The sequence below is a fragment of the Plutella xylostella genome, chromosome 11 (genome assembly GCF_932276165.1).
Source record: "Plutella xylostella chromosome 11, ilPluXylo3.1, whole genome shotgun sequence".
Taxonomy (NCBI): domain Eukaryota; kingdom Metazoa; phylum Arthropoda; class Insecta; order Lepidoptera; family Plutellidae; genus Plutella; species Plutella xylostella.
Window position 1 is genome coordinate 2,360,340 of NC_063991.1, and position 6,000 is coordinate 2,366,339.

Below are 6,000 nucleotides of genomic sequence, written 5' to 3' on the forward strand. Positions count from 1 at the left end.
ATATCAAGGTCTGGTGTAGGATACAGAGAAGGCTACACATTACATATCTACATAATGGCCTGTAGAATTACTATGTAGTAGCGGTTGTAGCCAAGCGGCGTAGGAACCGTAAATAATTTGTTTCTATTTTTGGCATTTTTAGGAGAAAGTTTAAATTTTATGTTGCCATCGTGACGGCATCTTCGCTAACTTCGTAATTATAACTTTTAGTAAGGTTTATTTTGTTTTACAGTTTTATATTTGGACTTCCAGAAAGTTCTTGAAACAGTCTAGACTCTAGACTTTAGTTTATCTAAATTTCAGTTACCTACATTTTAGATATTCTTTTCAAGAATGGTTCGACCTATTTACAGCTTTACAACGTAAATTAAAATGTATGTCTATTTACGTGACGTAACCTACTATTTGCGTTGCTTGATGAACTGGTAGTTTTTGTTCCGCCAATCAGAGTCCGTATAGAGACAATATTCTGACCCAATTCGGCCCCACGATAGCGCGCGCGCAGCGACCTTGTACGGAGGTTGGATTGTGGCGTCACGTCGACCATAGAGGTTTCATATCGTTTTTTTTCGCAGAGTTTGGCGTGTTCAATGATTGAATTCGTTCTGCTTGGACCTGCTTAGTCGTATCCTTATTAATTTTAGAAAGTCTTCTACATGTTATTTAACAGGGATTTGTATGCGATGAGGGTCGCGGCATACTTGAATAGTTACATTTGTAAACTAGCCGATTACAGGTTGTATTATGGAATGCAGAAGTCAAGCCTAACGAAGTAAGATACTTAACCAGTTACTTTGTACATGTAAAATCGACGTACATCAAGCAATGTTGAAATTTATACCCTAATACGCTCGGATTTATAACTGTTTAGCCGCAACTGTTAAATGCTGAAAGATTAAGTGCCAATTTCTCCATAGTCGGTTACAGCATAACGATCACCAACATAAAGCGTGTTAGATTGTCTGCGTCATTCACATTGACGTTGATTTTCGTTACTGAATAACGGCCCCATTGGTGCGTTTCGTCGTCGTTGCCATATACAGGATGAGTCTCTCATAGGTGCACATCCGGAAATATGTCACAGAGCTTTTCATTCTGAACAACTTTTGTTATGATGACCTTGGGATATTCCCTAAAAAAATATTAAATTAAATATCTACTCCCTATACAGTATCACGTTAACAACCATTTTTGGTATAGGGAAGCATCTTTATTTTTTCGTTATATTCCAAGGTCATAATAATAAAAGTTGTTCAGAATGAAGAGCTCTGTAACATACTTCCGGATATGCACCTATGAAAGAGTCACCCTGTATATTTTTTATCGTTCCTATGGGATGGCCCGAAGCAACTCACGCAAGTCGCAACGCACCAATGGGAACATTGGAAACTCACCCTGAAGTTTTTGCACGCGCAGCTCAAAATAGCCTAGCAGCTAGGTCCTAACTGTTCCCTCGTATTAGCCATTTACTACAGGGTTAGTATTAGCAATATGTATGTAAGGTACAGTTGATACGTCACTCAAGGAGGGTCCTTCTATGCATATCTTCTCTGGTACTTCTTAGAAGAGGTGAGAGTTTGCTAGTCTTTGGCTTTCTTTAACGATTTGTACATTACAGGAAGCCTCATCGAAGGTTTTAAAGATTGTTACATTGCCAGTATTGCGACAGCTGTGGTCTCAGTTAAAAGGAAGTTTGAAAATAAATTTGTCGTCATTCAAAAACATCGTGATACAACGAGGCTGACCAGTTTTTGTGACTTCAATACTCATTTTTTCACCTTGAATCTCGTTGGTTTCGTTAGCATTGACCAAACGTGTCATTAGTTGATTTGCATGCAATATTTCCGACTCTCATAACATAATTCATAAATAAAAATAGGATAAACAACTCTAATTGGTTGTTAAAATTTCAAGATCAAGGATATCAAACTTTTATAAATGATTTTCATAAACAAAACGATTTTCCATTGTTGTCCGAAGCCACTTCTATCCTAACTAATATTATAAATGCGAAAGTATCTATGTCTGTCTGTCTGTCTGTCTCTTACTCTTTCACGCCAAAACTACTGAACGGATTTGAATGAAATTTGGTATACATACGGTCTAGACCCTAGGAAAGAACATAAGCTACTTTTTATCCCGGAATTCCCACGGGATAACTTTTTGAGGCGAAGCGAAGCGCGCGGGAACAGCTAGTGTTCTATACAAAAGCGATCTAATAAGCCACCTTGCCGGGTGAAGTATCTAATCTACCTTATGGCTGGTCAAGAATTGGTCACCGTGGTGAAAAGATTATAAATAAAATAGCGTCAGACTGGCCAGTGTGTGACGGACGTATGTGACTTACAGTAAAGTTGATACGTCTCACTAGAAGAGGACACACCTTTCGTGTATAAACGAGAGGAAAAAGAATTAAGAATCTCCTCCTTTTTTCGAAGTCAATTCATGAGTCAACTCTCCAACTCCAAAGGGAACATAAATTCATCATAATCGGTCCAGCAGAAAAAGAAATAGCCCCGAACAACCTAGCAAACTTTACCTATTTTAATATACTCAGAGATTCTAGGTACAGAATCAAAAAGCTTCGACCCACACCTTGGCGATATGCCCAAAGTTGTGCATTCTTAAAGTGTTTCAATGATAATATTAGATTATAGTTAAAATAACACTCTTCAGGCTATGGGTAAACTAAACATGTACCTAACGTTAAATACGTTACGTATTCGTTATAAGCAACCCCCTTGAGTAATGTTTCCCCTTTGGACCCACAAGTAGGTCTAGTAGCTTTAGTTTTTGTAATCTACCAATTTTTTTCCTAGAAAGTCCACTTTTGATAAATCCACCGATTAGTTAATCAATTGTGTTATAATTTTGTTTACTGCATACGGACAAAACACAGGATAGAGCCCTGGAGGCTTCCTGAAGGGCTAGCACAGCGCGCATTTAAGACGTGAGAAAAGTTTTGCATCGCGCTCACTCACATCGCGCAGCCTCAAGAGCGAGTGCGACGGAGAACTTTTGTCACGTCTTAATAGCGCACCGTGCTACAGGGCCTGGACGTATCAACAAGTTTTCCGAACTTTGAGCAATCCTCTTTGTAAGTTTACTATTATCAACTAACTCTAAGGAGGTCACCATTCAAATTCAAACTTCGGAGGTCGGCGAAGATGTCTCAACCTTTTTGGAGGTTAGGCGCGCAACTTTTTTTTTAAACCACTGCGCAATGATTTTGCTGAACCTTGTAGGTATAATGCCGAAGCGCGAGGCTGTTATTATTCTGAGGTACGATGCACATACCATCTGGCGAATTTAAGGCTTCCGCAAACCCAAGCCATATGTTTTACGTTTGGTCAAGCATGTCTCAATGGCCCTACCATATTGTCTTTCCATTAGGCAGTACATTGTTATTCGATTCTCATCCTAATGTTGTCGTGTCAAGGTGTAGTTTTCGTCGTAAACGTGCGGCGATTACGAATGATAAGGGTTTATTTTTAGTGTGTTGCTAAGCAGAAAGTATCTTGTTATGGCTCATGTAGGTCATTCCATGGATTTGACACTGGGTAGCGCAGTGGTTACTAACTCAGTTGTGCAGAGGGTCAGGGTTGAATCCTGGGCTGTGACAGAAGTTTTTTTAAAGACAGATCTTGGCTCTAGCGTCATGGATGTTAAATGTTACCTACAAGTTGCCTACCAAGCATGGATGTTATGGCATTCTATTCTATTCTAAGAGGGGGCGAAGTTCCTGTACATGGCTCTCTATTCTATTCTCTATGGGGGTGTAAGTACCTGCACCTGGCTCTCTCGAGTGGAACCTTTGTGCATATCCCCTTGATTTCAGTTCAGCCAGCCTAGCTCCCGAGTAAACTGGAATAGCCAGCCTGGGTGTTGCAATAGCTGAGATAGGCACTCTCAATGTTATGGCAATAATCCTTGAGTCTAGGATATTCAGAGTTTGTTTCTTTGACAGTAATTAGTAAAATAGCTGATTAACTCTCAAATATAGTGATATACATGCTAAGAATAAAGAACCATTAGCTTAATTTATCTTTTCTAATGAGTTAAAAACAAACCATAATTACATTGTCATGTACAATCAAGAGTTTTACAAACAAAATTTAACACAGTTTCAGCGATTGGGAAATATGCACAGAGGTTCCATTTGTAACAGCTACGTGCAGGAACAAAAAATCCAACGGACATTTAGAATTGAGACCTTGGATAATAGGAGTATGATATCCCAATATCCTCCAAACTGACAGTAGCCACATTAGCCAATGGCAGCACTATGTGATGGAGTAATTGTCTCATCCATCTTAGTTTCTGACGTAGGTTAATTAAAAAAAAAAACTATTTAGTTCCTTGCATTGCAGCAAAGACATGGTAAAAGTATACAGTCCATGTCCTAATAATACTGTATTTCTAGAGAATTTGCTATTGATTTTTAAGTAACTGAGGAGTTTTACTGTCTTACTTAAGATTATCATTAGGTACAGGGTTTTGTTCTTATCTTTATGACTAATTTGTGGATTAATTTTGTTTTAAGTTATGCAATTCAAACAAGTTGCTGCAGGTTTTTTGGTTTGCAAGTTTCCTAAAAATATATTCGAGTTAATCACTAGTGAATAGTAGTTATAGTGGTGGCAAATTCTAGAAGGTCACACTGCTAGAACTTCTAAAAGTTATTAAAATTCATGTCAACTTTCCTTTTATTTACTAGATGTGGTTTCTCAATTTCTCTCAGCTAAACGGTAAACGAGTTACGGCTATGCAAATAAATTCAAGCAAATAAGGTGTTTCACCATGAAGAAGACACTGGTTGACCCAAAAAACGGGTTTCATCAGCACAAAGAGGTTACATTAAACTTTTGCGAATCTGGACTTATTTTAACGGTTTCCTCGATGGGATAGTGGAAAATGAATGTGTAGGAAGGTTTAAAAACTTACCCGGATGATCCCGTGGTGAAAATTCGCGTTAAAACCACCCTATGTGTGTAGAAATTTTGATCTTCACCAAATGACTAAAAATCCAAACCTTTTGACAGATGACTGATCAAAAAAGATGGCGTCCGTGAGCCATCCAAAATTACGTCACTCGGCGGGAAACTCAAAAACTTACCTTTTAATTTCATTGTGTTCGTTATGAGGTCAGATATAAATGAAAATAATTACTTAATATTTAAAACAGATACTGACCTCGAATAAGGGTGGTCCGGAGGTAAATTTCTGGTCAATCACAAAATCATCAGGAACTTTGAATTCAATCCGATTGCTTGCTGCGTTGCCAAACTGATGTTGCGTCAGAAACTAAAAAGCGTTCACACTTTAACATTTCAAATATTTCAATACTCAGAAGCTGGGTTTGAAATTATTTCCAATAAACAGATTTTCACACAACTGATTTGATTTTATTTTGAAGAAAGTACAAAATGTTTCTTGTATCAAAAAACTGAAACTGGACAAGAACGGCAACGTCGCTTTATAAACTGAACTTTTGAACAAAGAAAAACAAACCGTTTTTCGATAAAACTTGATCAAATGCACACGGTTACACTGATAACTTATTTATTTGTATAAAATGCACTGTTAAAAACTTTCAATTAATTAGCAACGAGTAATGTTAACGATCAACGATACAAATTAAATGAAATAAACAAAACTTGTTTCTCTGTCTTCTCGAAGTAAACAAGGGCATAGTCAGTGTTGCCAGAAATTCTAACATTGCGTCACAATTTATACCACATTTTTATAAAAATCCTACCAAAATCTACCATAAAAGAAAGCAGGTCTGTAATCCAATCCACCATATTCGTAACTTATAAAATAATGTTCAAAATTTTTTTATTAGAGAAATATTTTTAACTACGGTGCCGTCAAAGGAATGACGTTATACCTTACAAACTTTGCCCCCGCTATTTAGGGAGCAGATTTCGAAATATCATTTTCATAGCGGGTGCCTAACCTCATAAAGAACAAGTTTTAGGCATACAATAATTCCTGTAC

General features: G+C 37.5%; 1 protein-coding gene across 2 annotated transcripts in view; it reads right to left on the minus strand.

The window, feature by feature from the left end:
* The window catches only part of LOC105380726 (cyclin G), a 32,058-nt gene extending 26,375 nt beyond the window's left edge, over nucleotides 1–5,683 (minus strand). The window contains exons 1-2 of one of the 2 annotated variants that reach the window (XM_048624099.1): nucleotides 5,512–5,683; nucleotides 5,194–5,304 (exon numbers count right to left, since the gene is read on the minus strand). The gene's annotated coding sequence lies outside the window, so the exon portion shown is untranslated. Of the gene's footprint in view, nucleotides 1–4,944; nucleotides 5,091–5,193; nucleotides 5,305–5,511 lie in introns of those variants that run through there. The other variant, XM_048624095.1, reaches the window with a different exon arrangement.
* Nucleotides 5,684–6,000: the final 317 nt, after the last annotated feature.